The sequence below is a fragment of the Macaca nemestrina genome, chromosome 16 (assembly GCF_043159975.1).
Source record: "Macaca nemestrina isolate mMacNem1 chromosome 16, mMacNem.hap1, whole genome shotgun sequence".
In the NCBI taxonomy this organism is placed as follows: Eukaryota; Metazoa; Chordata; class Mammalia; order Primates; family Cercopithecidae; genus Macaca; species Macaca nemestrina.
Window position 1 is genome coordinate 96,063,541 of NC_092140.1, and position 12,915 is coordinate 96,076,455.

At 38.9% G+C, this 12,915-nt stretch overlaps 1 protein-coding gene and 1 pseudogene across 12 annotated transcripts in view; one reads left to right on the forward strand and one right to left on the reverse strand.

The window, feature by feature from the left end:
• LOC105485958 (katanin catalytic subunit A1 like 1) overlaps nt 1–12,915 on the forward strand; it is a 256,796-nt gene that overhangs the window by 2,992 nt on the left and 240,889 nt on the right. The window contains exon 1 of one of the 12 annotated variants that reach the window (XM_011748601.3): nt 6,616–6,702. The exons of the other annotated variants lie outside the window; for them this stretch is intronic. The gene's annotated coding sequence lies outside the window, so the exon portion shown is untranslated. Of the gene's footprint in view, nt 1–6,615; nt 6,703–12,915 lie in introns of those variants that run through there. 12 annotated transcript variants of the gene reach the window in all.
• Nucleotides 7,945–8,549, reverse strand: LOC105485957 (peroxiredoxin-2 pseudogene; annotated as a pseudogene).

Here is a 12,915-nt window from a genome sequence, read left to right on the forward strand (position 1 = left end):
GGCCAACATGGTGAAACCCCATTTCTACTAAAAATACAAAAATTAGCCGAGCGTGGTGGCGCTCGCCTGTAGTCCCAGCTACTCAGGAGGCTGAGGCAGGAGAATCGCTTGAACCCAGGAGGCAGAAGTTACAGTGAGCCCAGATCGTACCACTGCACTCCAGCCTGGCGACAGAGCAAGATTCCGGGTCAGAAAAAAAAAAAACAAAACCAAACAAACAGAGTTGTGTGTATGTGTTTGCGGGAGGAGCCTACGAATGAGGCCCTGGTTAGGAGGCAGAGAGGAAGAAGAACTGGGAGAGAGCATAACAAAGGAGGGGACAATAAGGAGAGCAAGTAAGTTGTCTAATTTTGTTTCTACAACTTATTTTCTGTATGATCATAGGCAGGTCTCCAAATCTGTACCCTTATTTCATATGAGGTGTTAATGCTATTTTATTTGATTTTGGGAAGTTGAAACAGTTTAGTGGAGGTAAACCCTAAAGTGCTCAACAACTCACAGCAGTTCTCCTTCTCCCGCTTCCTTACTAACAGTGTGGCAGGACTGCCAGTTCTGTCTGATAGAAAGGCCCTGTTCCGTGACTTTACCTGACCACATTAAGCAGGTGGATCAGGTAGTAGTTATATTACAAAGTGATGATTTGAGTCTGAGGACTAATCATGTTTTTTTTAAATAAAACGTCCTTTAATGCTATAAAATGTTATTGTATAGGGCATTAATACTAATGTGTTTTTGCCTTGTTTTCATCTTCAAAGAAACAGGAAGTTCCACTAGATAATTTGAGAGCCCAATGGCTCTAAAATTCTTTAATTCTGACAGTATTTCATGTCTGGACTGATGTGTGATTTCACTGATCGTTAACATCTGTAAATGAAAATATGTTTATATTTTAATGTGCTCAAGAGTGTTTCATTTCATTTTATTATTTTTTTTAGAGACAGGGTCTGACTCTGTCACCTAGGCTGGAGTGCAATGGTGCAGTCATAGCTCACGGCAGCCTTGAACTCCTGGGCTCAAGCAGCCTTCCTGTCTCAGCCTCCCCAATGGCTGCGATTTCAGGCATGTGCCCACACCTGGCTCAACATTATTTTAAATGTTTTACTCTTCAGTGATAACTATACTTATACTTATTTCCTAGGGAAATTGTGCCCTAAAATACCTGATAAAAGTGAGATATCGGCATTTGCCAGATAAACTCAAGGCATAGATTATGAGAGTAGTTTAAAAAAAAATGAAATAGTTTTTAAAGGTGGTCTAATCTTCACTGGATGTCTTTAGATATGTTTCTCTTGCTGGGGTATGGTTTGATTGTGGTCCTAATTGAACGGAGGGCAAAGGAGTAAATGACCTTTTAAGTCCTTTTGTAACTTTGTTCTGTCCATTAGTAATTGTAAAAGCTCCTATTAAGCAGCCTATTAAAAAGTGAGCTTTGGTTTGAAATTTTATTCTTTTTAATATTTTGCTATGAAGCTGTTTTTGGTAAACATTTTTTATAGTTTTTAATCATGTCTGAGTATTGTTTTGCATTTTGTGAAGAAGTTAATGCTTAGCTGCTGACCCCCAATTGTATTTACTTCACAGGGTATTATAGAACTCTTTAGAATGGTGATTTTATGGACATTTATCAAACACATGTGTCTTGCTTTTCAGTTCAAGAAACATTATTGCGTGTCTTTATGTCAAACAGTGCACCAAATGATACACGATACATGACTAAGATCTGGCCCCTCTCTCAAAGGATGTTACGTTTTAATCAGTGCTCAGACTAGTTTTGGTATACTCACTCTTGTGTTTTTTAAGGAAATCGTCTCTAAAAAACAATGTATTTTATTTCTTTTTTTTTTTTTTTTTTTTGAGACGGAGTCTTGCTCTGTTGCCCAGGCTGGACTGCAGTTTTTATTTCTTATTTTCTTAGCTTTTACGTGTTTGAGGGACAAACGATATAACTTCATTTGCTGTATTTCAATAACTTGTTCCTTTATTCTCGTTTATTCCTATGTCTCTATGAGTGTCTTTATATGCTAGTATTCTTTTCTTTGTGATGTTTTCCTCTTTCCATTTTTCCTGGTGATTTTGGCAGTAGGAAGAGAAATGAATGAGTGAGAGAATCAGTAGTGACTGTTTTTTTTTTTTTTTCTTACCTACTTATGTGAGAATATGGATGACTGGCATTTAACACATAATTCCTGGTATTTTTATACTAGTATTTTCTCTGCATTGTTAGATATTTGAAGTCAAGCATTTTATGTTAGTAAACTCCACGTGGCCTTACATTGTTTCTTATGTATACATAGGTTGTTTGCTTAATGTGGTAGGTGCTTACTAATTAATTTAGATTGGATAATGAATGGATGAGTAAGTAAATATGATAATAAAATTACTTGTTCAAAGACTACTTGAGTCTGGGTGTGGTGGCTCTTGCTTGTTATCCCAGCACTTTGGGAGACTGAGAGGGGCAGAATGCTTGAGTCCAGGAGTTTGAGACAAGTTGCCTGAGCAACATGGCAAGACCTCATCTCTGCAAAAAATACGAAAATTAGCCAGGCATGGCTGCGCACACCCATGGTCCCAGCTACTCAGGAGGCTGAGGTGGGAGGATTAGTTGAGACTAGGAGGTTGGGAGTTCGAGGTTGCAGTGAGCCAAGATTGAACCATTGCCCTCCAGCCTGGGTGACAGAGCGAGACCTTGTCTCAAAAATAAATAAGTAAATACATACATACATACTTTATAAAATAAAGTAATATGAAGCAGATGCCTTTGAAAGGTTTTATGTTGTTCAAAGCACTATGAAATTAAAAAACAAGTAGTATTTATATAGGCAACGGCAACAAAATATCTTTATTTCTGTTAATAAGCCTTTTATATTTATTTTTAGATTAGTTGCGTAACTTTAAAGGAATTTGAGGCAGTAAACTGTAATGAGCTAAGAGGACAGGCTCTGAGTTAGACACATCTGGGTTTAAATCCAGGCTCTATGGGCAAATTGTTTAAATTCTTTAAAGCCTCAGTCACCTGCTCTGTTAAATCATGGGTAACTGTTACTGTTTTGTAGTGTTATAAGGATTAGATTAGATAATGCCCAGAAAAACATTTTTATCGTATTACTTGGTGGGGAGTTAGCATTCAGTAAACGTCGCTACTATTACTTTTGGTGCTAAAAAGGGTATTTATGCACTTAAGATAAAATTTATAGTGTTTTTTTTTTGTTTTGTTTTGTTTTTTTTTTTTTTTTTGAGACAGAGTCTCACTCTTGTTGCCCGGGTTGAAGTGCAGTGGTGCTATCTCGGCTCACTGCAGCCTCCGCCTCCTGGGTTCAAGCTTCTCCCACCTCAGCCTCCTGAGAAGCTGGGACCACAGACGCTTGTCACCACGCCTGGCTAATTTTTGTACTTTTTTAAGTGAAGACAGGATTTCGCCATGTTGGCCAGACTGGTCTTGAACTCCCGACCTCAGGAGATCTGCTGGTCTTTGCCTCCCAAAGTGCTGGGATTACAGGCGTGAACCACCACAGCCGGCCAGGTTTAGTTTAAGCTGTCATCTTGAGACACAGTAACAGATGATCCACATTTTCTGTCCTTTGTAATATTTTAAAGTTGCCAGTAGAATTTGGAACATGAGCAGAAATTACTGTAATGGTTACACTTCTGAGAAACATTTAAGCTCTTAGAATCCAATATTAATATATTAGATTCTTTTATGTTTATGAACAGTTTTTTTTGTTTCTAAGTATTTGAGAAGTGATTTCTATATGTGTAAAAAATAAATGAAAAGGCTTCATTACTACATATATTCTTCTGTAATGTCTGAGTTTGTGATTAAGTTGTTTTCTCTATTATTCATGGCAAACTGTAGTCCTTGAGACGGTTACCCAATATAAAGAGATGGGAGGTATTGTGGTTTTCAAAATTAACTATTTTGTTGATTAGTACTCACATGGTAGCTTCATTTATTACCCTTGAAACGCACTTCAAGATACATTAATTTGAGAAATCGTGGTTATGTGTTTCCTTAATTGCTTTCATTTATAGCAGCCATTGTATGACATAAACTGAACTTTGGTGATTTGGAGAAGCATTTTTTTTTTTTTTTTCATTAAACATGTAAAGCCTAGACATATTGATAAAATTCATTGTGGTACAAAATATTGAAAATAAAACTTGTTTTGTTGTTTTGCTTACCACTGTTCTAGTGTTATTTAGTTCACATTGCTATAGTTCAGGTTACTTAGGTGTTTCTGAAATAGGCATCTAGTTTCAGGAATTTATAACTTTTAGGAGGAAAAGGAACAATATGAGAAAAATGTGAAAGTGTCAGAATAAAAATAGTTTAAAGCAGAAATTATTTTCTTAGTCTCGTATGTATTGTAAGTATAACTGAATTAGATTGACATCATTCACATAAAATTAGTTTAAAAAATGTTTGTTTCCTCTTTAAAAACCATTAGCGTGGAGACAAAAGAATGATAAATATGATTCCATTTGTAATAGGAATTATGAGTGACGTCCCTGGTGGGGTTGGGTTCTGGATACAAGCTAGCTTTCCATTTTTTCAATTATGTGTCTTAGTCTTGGCATGAGATAAAAAATTCATGTTGGGAGAGAAAGTTCGTGTGTGTGTGTTGTGGGTGATGGTAGATTTAAAGGAGAGAACAGAAAGGTTGGAGATGTAGCTGAGGAGTTGACTTGATGTGTTATGTTTAGATCTGAGTCATGAAACAGTTACAAAAATAATTATCTGGGACCAGATAAAGCAGTATTCCTTCTTGGTCTGAGCATGAACTTGGACTGAGCTCTTCTCAGTCTGAGCCTAGGACTCTCCTTGAAGATATTACCTGGAGCATTCTGTATAGGGCAGCAGTGCTGCATCAGTTCAGCAGTAAATACTGTAAGAAGATGCTTAATTTATTTTTGAATACATAATAAACTCAAAAGAAGAGACATATTGTCAAATATTAGACATTGCTAAAATATTTTGTCTTTAGATTTAACCTGACATTTTAAAAAGTCCTAGAAATTCTTCTAATTTATAGTAAAGGAGATTTAAAAAAATCTGTATATTTCAAGATTGTGACTAAAAGTAATTATAGTATAGCTTCTAGAAATTTATAACGAAATTTATAAAGAAATCAATGAATCAGTTGATTTCTTTTTTCAGAGGAAAAATGGACTGCTTCAATTATCTGTATTGGTGTTGAGTGTAGAGTAAAAATACTCCTTACATTGATTCAGTGTTGTATGTGAGGAGTGATGTTAACATATGATCACATTTAATTTTTAAAGTAACCTTACGATAAATACTATTTTTCCTATTTTGTAGACAGAACTGAGGCCTATTGAAATTACATGATTTGTCTGAGGTCACAACTAAAAATTTATGGTGCCTGGATTCATACCCAGGTTTTTCTGTCTGAAATTTTTATGTGGCCTTTATCAAACATAAACTTGGTTTGGTATACAGTTCTAGGTTGTCAACCCCCTACCCCTTGGAAGATATTATTTCACTGTCTCCAGGCTCCCGATGTTCCTCTTGAAAAGTTACCTATCAATATAATTTCTTTCGTTTGTATATAATTTGTCATTTCTTTCCATTGTAAATGTTCTTCACTCTTACTACCTTGTCTCTAGGTGTGAACTTTGATTTGCTTTTAAACTGAAAATTACTATCTTCTGCTAGTTTTGGAAAATTCTCAGCCATTATATTTTTGAATTTTGCCTTTCTTTTTTCTCCTTCTGGAATTCACAAGAGACATATATGATGGATCTTCTCTTTCTACTCTGCTGCATTTCTTAATCTTATTTACTTATTCTCTCTGTATATACGGCATTCTGGTCAGTTTCTACAGCTCTGTCTTCTGGTTTATTGATTCTCCTTTCATCTGTGTCTAAGCTCTTGCTTCCTCAGTCCACTGAGTTTTTTTTTATTTCAGTGACTATATATTTTAATGCCAGAAGTTCTTTTTGTTTTTCAAATAAGCTTATTTTAAAATTTCTTGTCCCTATGTCTTTAAATGTACTTATTTTATAGCAGCTATCTAATGAATTATCAAGGACTTTAGATAAAGGCCTTAATTTTGCTCTATGTTGTATTCTCCCTCATAGTGGATTGTTTTCTTTGTATCTTGTAATTTTAGATGTAAACTCAGTGGAAATAAAGCCTGGGTAAATGATATGTCCTGTACTTTTGTGATTTGTTTCTGTGAAGTGCCCTATGGAGAACTGGTGAGTGAATAAACAAATTTTAGTGTATCTGTATAGTGGGATACTACTCAGCAATAAAAAGTAATTACTGATACATATAAGGGCATAGTTGAATCTCAAAAGCATTATTCTAAGTGAAGGAAATCAGAGTACATACTGTATGAGTTTATTTATTTTGCATTCTAGAACTGACAACTACAGGCATACTTCGGAGATGCTGTGGGCTTTGTTCCAGACCATTTTGGTAAAGCAAATATTGCGATAAAGCTAGTCACACAAACTTTCTGGTTTCCCAACGCATATAAAAGTTACGTTTACACTATACTGTAGTTTATTAAGTGTGCAATAGCATTACATCTAAAAAATGTACATGCCTCAATTTAAAAAGACTTAAACATTTTTTAACTTTTATTTTAGATTTAGGGGGTACGTCTGCAGATTTGTTACATGGCTATATTGCGTGATGCTGAGGTTTGGGATATGAATGATTCCGTCACCCAGATGGTGAGTGTAGTAGCCAAAAGATAGTTTTCCAACCCTTGCCTGCCTCCCTCCCACCTCTATTAGTTTCCAGTGTCTGTTGTTGCCATCTTTATATGTAGCAGTACCCAATGTTTAGCTCCCACTTGTATATAAGAATATGTAGTATTTGGTTTTCTCTTCCTGCATTAATTTGCTAAGGATAATGGCCTCCAGCTACATCCATGTTGCTGTAAAGGACGTGATTTTGTTCTTTTTTAAGACCATGTAGTATTCCATGGTATATATGTACCACGTTTTCTTTATCCAGTCCACTGTTGATGGATACCAAGATTGATTCCATGGCTTTGCTATTGTGAATAGTGCTGCAGTGAACATATGAGTGCATGTGTCTTTATGGTAGAATGATTGGTTTTCTTTTGGGTATATACCCAGTAATGGGACTGCTGGGTCAAATGGTAGTTCTGTTTTAAGTTCTTTGAGAAATCTCTAAACTGATTTCCATACCAACAGTGTATAAGTATTCCCTTTTTGCTGCAGCCTTGCCAGCATCTGTTGTTAAAAAAGACTGTATTGCTAAAAAATGCTAAAAACGCTAACAGTTATCTGAGCCTCAGCAAGTCTTAATGTTTTTACTGGTAGGGGGTCTTTCGATGGCTGCTGACTGACAGATCAGGGTAGTGGTTGCTGAAGGTGGGGTTGGCTGTGGCAATTTCTTCTTCCTCCTTGTTCTTCTTCTCTCTTCTTCCTGTCTTCCTCCTCATCTTTCTTCCTTCCTCCTCCTCCTTCCTCTTCTTTCTTTTTCCCCTTCTCCTCCTCCTCCCTTCCTCCTCCTCCTTTTCTTTTTTTTTTTTTTTTTAGAGACAGGGCCTCACTCTGTCACCCAGGCTGGAGGGCTGGAGTGTAGTGGTGCCATCATAACTTACTGCAGCCTCAAACTCTCAGACTCAAGTGATCTTCCCACTCCAGCCTCTTGAGTAGCTAGGACCATATGTGACTAATTTTTTTTTCCCATCCCTAATACTTTATTGGTTACCTCTAGGCCTGTGTGTGGCTGGGCGGGCTTTGGGGAGGGCGTCACTATTCAGCTCCCAGGTGGAAGCATGAGAAGGCCTTGGCCTGGCCCTCCAGGGTCCCACACTGTGGCGTTTGGAGGGGCAGGTCTCGCCTTTCCTGGGTCAGCACAGGGCACCTAGGTGGGGGCACAGGTGGGTACCCAGCACAGGCACCTAGGTAGGGGCACAAGCTCACTACCCATTGGCCAGCCTAATTGTGTTTGGAGAAATATTCCTGGCTGTGCATGGGTATATACACATTGGGCTTAATCTTGTCACTGCTAAGCTTCCAGCCAGCAGGACAAACTTCTCTGTGTTCATCCGTGTACTGGATGGCCCGGACCAGCTGCAGAGCCTCATCCAATGAGCGTCCCACAGGCAAATCATTAACGGTGATCTGGCGAAGGACACCCTTCCATCAGTGTAAAAGAGGCCCCTGTAGGCAATGCCCTCATCTGTTTTCAGCACGCCGTAATCCTCAGACAAGCGTCTTGTCGCATCAGCACGCAGGGGGATGTTCAGGGGGCCCAAGCCTACCTCCTTCTGGGGGGTGTTGATCCAAGCCAGGTGGGTGAACTGAGAGTCCACCAAGACGCCTAGCACTTCGCAGCCCAGCTTGCGGAAGTTCTCGGCGTGGTTGCTGAATGCGATGATATCTGTGGGGCACACAAAAGTGAAGTCCAGAGGGTAGAAAAAGAGGACCACGTACTTCCCTTTGTAGTCCCACAGCTTCACCTCTTTGAAGGCGCCATCCACCATGGCTGTGGCCTTGAAGTCAGGGGCGGGCTTTTCCACGTGCACATTACTGGAGGCCATGACTGAAAGCTGTGTGGGCAAAGGCTAGATGCACGGATGATCGCACGCGTGGACCCGCGTTCTCTGCCCATGTGACTAATTTTTAATTTTTAATTTTTTTTTTTGTAGAATTGGCATCTTGCTATGTTGCCCAGGCTGTTCTTGAACGTCTAGCCTCAAGTGATACTCCTGCCTCTGCCTCCCAAAGCGTTGGGATTACTGGCATGACCCAGTGTGCCTGGCCCAGGGCAATTCTTAAAATAAGACAACAACAGAGTTTGGTGGATGTATTGACTCTTCCTTTCGTGAAAAATTTCTCCATAGCATGCAATTATACTGTTTGATAGCATTTTACCCACAGTAGCAGTTCTTTCACAATTGGAGTCAATCCTCTCCAAATCCTGCTGCCGCTTTATCAACTAAGATAATGTAGTAATCTAAATCCTTCATTGTTATTTCAACAGTGTTCACAAGCATCTTCACCAGGAGTAGATTCCAGCTCAACAAACCGCTTTCTTTGCTCATACATGAGAAACAGCTCCTCATCCGTTCAATTTTTTTTTTAAATTTTTTGTAGAGATGGGGTCTTGCTGTGTTACCCAGGCTGGTCTTGAACTCCTGGTCTTAAGCAATCCTCTTGCCTTTGCCTCCCGAAATGTTGAGATTACAGGTGTGAGTCACTGTGCCCTACCCCGTTTATGGTTTATCATGAGATTGCAGCAATTCAGTCACATCTACAAGCTCCACTTCTAATTCTAGTTCTCTTGCTATTTCTACCACATCTGCAGTGACTTCCTCCACTAAAGTCTTGAAACTCTCAGAGTCATCCATGAGGATTGGAATCAATTTCTGTAACGCTCCTGTTAGTGTTAATGTTTTGACATCCTCCCATGAATCACAGATGTTCTTCTTGGCATCTAGAAGGATGACTCTGTTCCAGAAAGTGTTCAGTTTACTTTGCCCAGTTTCATCAAAGGAGTTCACTATCTATGGCACCTATAGCCTTACAAAATGTATTTCTTAAATAATAAGATTTGAAAGTTGAAATAACTCCTTTATCCATGGGCTGTGGAATGGATAAGCAAGCATGAAAACAGCGTTTATCTCTTTGTACCTCTCCATCAGAGCTCTTTGGTGACCAGGTGCATTGTCAGTGAGCAGCAGTATTTTTAAAAGAATCTTTTTTTCTGAGCCATAACTCTCAAAGTTGGGCTTAAAATACTCAATAAGCCATACTGTAAACAGATGTGCTGTCATCTAGACTTTGCTATTCCATTTACAGAGCACAGGCAGAGTAGATTTAGCATAATTCATAAGGGCCCTAGGATCTTCATACTAGTAAATGAGCATTGGCTTCAACTTCAAGTCGTCAGCTAAATCAGCCCCTAACAAGAGAGCCAGCCTGTCCTTTAAGGCTTTGAACCCAGGCGTTCACTCCTGCTCTCTAGCTAGGAAAGTCGTAGATGAAATCTTTTTCCAATAGAAGGCTGTTTTGTCTGCATTGAAAATCTGTTGTTTAGTGTAGCCACCTTCATCAATGATCTTAGCTAGTTCTAGACAACTTGCTGCAGCTTCTGCATTAGCATTTGCTGGTTCACCTTGCACTTTTGTGTTGTGGAAAAGTCTTCTTTCCTTAAACCTCATAAACCAATCTCTACTTGCTTCATACTTCTGCAGCATCCTCACCTCTTTCAGCCTTCATAGAATTGAAGACAATTAGGGTCTTGTTCTGGATTAGGCTTTGGCTTAAGGGAATATTGTGTCTGGTTTGATCTTCTGTTCAGACCACTCACACTTTCTCCATATCAGCAATAAGGCTGTTTTGCTTTCTCATCATTCATATGTTCACTGGAATAGCACTTTTAATTTCTTTCAAGAACTTTTTCTTTGCGTTTACAACTTGGCTCTTCGGCACAAGAGATCTACATTTCGGCCTGTCTTAGCTTTCAACATGCCTTGCTCGCTAAGCTTAGTCATTTTAACTCGATTTCAAGTGAGAGACATGCAACTATTCCCTTTCACTTGAACACTTAGAGGCTATTGTAGGATTCTTCACTGGCCTAATTTCAGTATTGTGTCTCCGGGAAAAGGGAGGCTGGAGGAGAAGGGAGACAGGACAACAGCCTATTGGCAGAACAGTCAGAACACAGTATTTATCAATGATATTCAACTTCTATAGGGCATGGTTTCTGGTGCCCCAATACAATTACCACGGTAACATTATGTATTAACAGATATAATAAAAATGGAGAAGTTTGGAATATTGTGAGAATTACCAAAATGTGACATAGAGACAAAAGTGAACACGTGCTGTCAGAAGAATGGCACCGGTAGACTTGCTGGATGCACGGTTGCCACGAATCTTCAAATTGTAAAATAGTGTCTGCGAAGTGCAGCAGAATGAGGCGCGGTAAAGTGAGGTGGGCCTGTGTAGGGAGAAGGAAACAGGAGAGGACATGGTGAGAGTCGGAGGTTGAATGCAAAGTGGCAAAAGGGAGTTTTCTGGGGGGATAGAAACGTTCTTTACCTTTGTCGTGGTGGTTATGTAGTTTATAAAGTTTTCAAAACTCATCAACTTGTACACTTAAAATTAGTGGATTTAATTGTATGAAAATTATACCTCAAAGCTGATTTTTAAAAAGCAGGCAAAACTCATCTGTGGTATCAGAATAGTGATTAAAGTACAGACTGGGAGGGATGAAGGATCCTTCTGGGGAGTTGGAAGTGTTCTGTATTTTGAAGCGGGTGTTGCCTGGGTGTACGCAGTGAATGTGCACAATGTAAAAGGTCATTGAGCTGCACACTTAAGACTTGTGCACTTTATATACCTCAGCAAAAACGGAAGAAGTTCTAAAGAAGGATTATAATATGAGGTTGAGAAAATCTCCAAGAAAGTAGAGCAAAAGGACAGAGAGATGGAAAAAAGGAGAGAAAAACTAAGAAAATTAGAGGACCAGCCTAGGAAGTCTAATTCCTGGATAAAAGGCATTTCATAACAGAAAAAAAAAAAAATGGAAAGAAATTTTCAATGAAATAATTCAGAATATTTCCTAAAATGGAAAGATATTAATTTCTACATTGAAAGAACCCCAAATAGACCCATTTCAAAGCACATCATCAAAAATTTTAGAAAACTCATGTCAAAGAGAAGATCCTACAAGTTTCCAGAAAAGGGGAAAAACAAGTGATATATAACAGATTAGGAATTTAAATGACTTCAGTCTTCTTAACCTAGTATTGAAATCTAAAAGGTATTAGGGAAATGCCGTAAAAATCCTCAAGGAAAATTATTTCCGAGCTAAGCTTCAGTAGCCAGGCAAATTCTCATGGAAGTGTGAGGGTAGAATAAAGGTATTTACAGACACGCACAGTTGCAAAAATTTTATCTCCCTTCTGTAGAAAATGTGCTCCATAAAGGTAAGAGAGTGAACCAAGAAAGACAAAGACGTGTGATACATGACAAAAGGGGACAACATAGAAGAGGCCGAAGGGCTCCCTAGGATGAAGGGAGGTACCAAGTTGAACAGCCTTGGAGGGTAGAAAGAGAGAGTGTCTTTCTCCAGAGCAAAGGTCAGGTTTGCTTATAGCCTTGGAAGATACAGTATCTCCCTTTGGAACAGGGATAGAGAAGCATAAAACTTCATAGATGCAGGTTCTCTAAGCTTAGGCCTCCTCTCCTGTAATTCAGACTACTTCCTTTGCAGATGTTACATGGCCCTTTTCAAATTGCCCCATGGGAACTGGGGCTTGGGGAACTGGTGGAAAAAAAAGTACGTTGGGTTAGGTTGTCTTCTGGAAGCTTTATAGTTTTAACTCTTACATTTAGGTCAGTAATCCATTTGAGTCAGTAATAGTTTTAACTCTTACATTTAGGTCAGTCATCCATTAATCCATAATTCATTTTTGTATGTGATGTGAAAGAAGGGTTGAGATTCAGTTTTTGTTTTGCATATAGATAGCCAATTTCTTTCAGGACCTTTTTGCTGGAAAAAATTGTCCTTCCCTCGTTGAATTTTTTTGGGCACTTTGGTTGAAAATTAGTTGGCTTTGTATGTATGAATCTGTTTCTTGACTCTCTAGTTTCTTTCACTGATTTTTGTGTCTGTCTTTATGTCAATTCCACACTGTCTTGATTACCATAACTTTATTATTAATTTTTTTTTGAGATGGAATTTCGCTCTTGTTGCCTAGGCTGGAATGCAGTGGCAGGATCTCGGCTCACCCCAACCTCTGCCTCCCAGGTCAAAGCGATTCTCCTGCCTCAGGCTCCCAAGTAACTGGGATTACAGGCATGCCCCACTGAGCCCGGCTAATTTTGTATTTTTAGTAGGGACGAGGTTTCTTCATGTTGGTCAGGCTGGTCTCAAACTCTCAACCTCAGGTGATC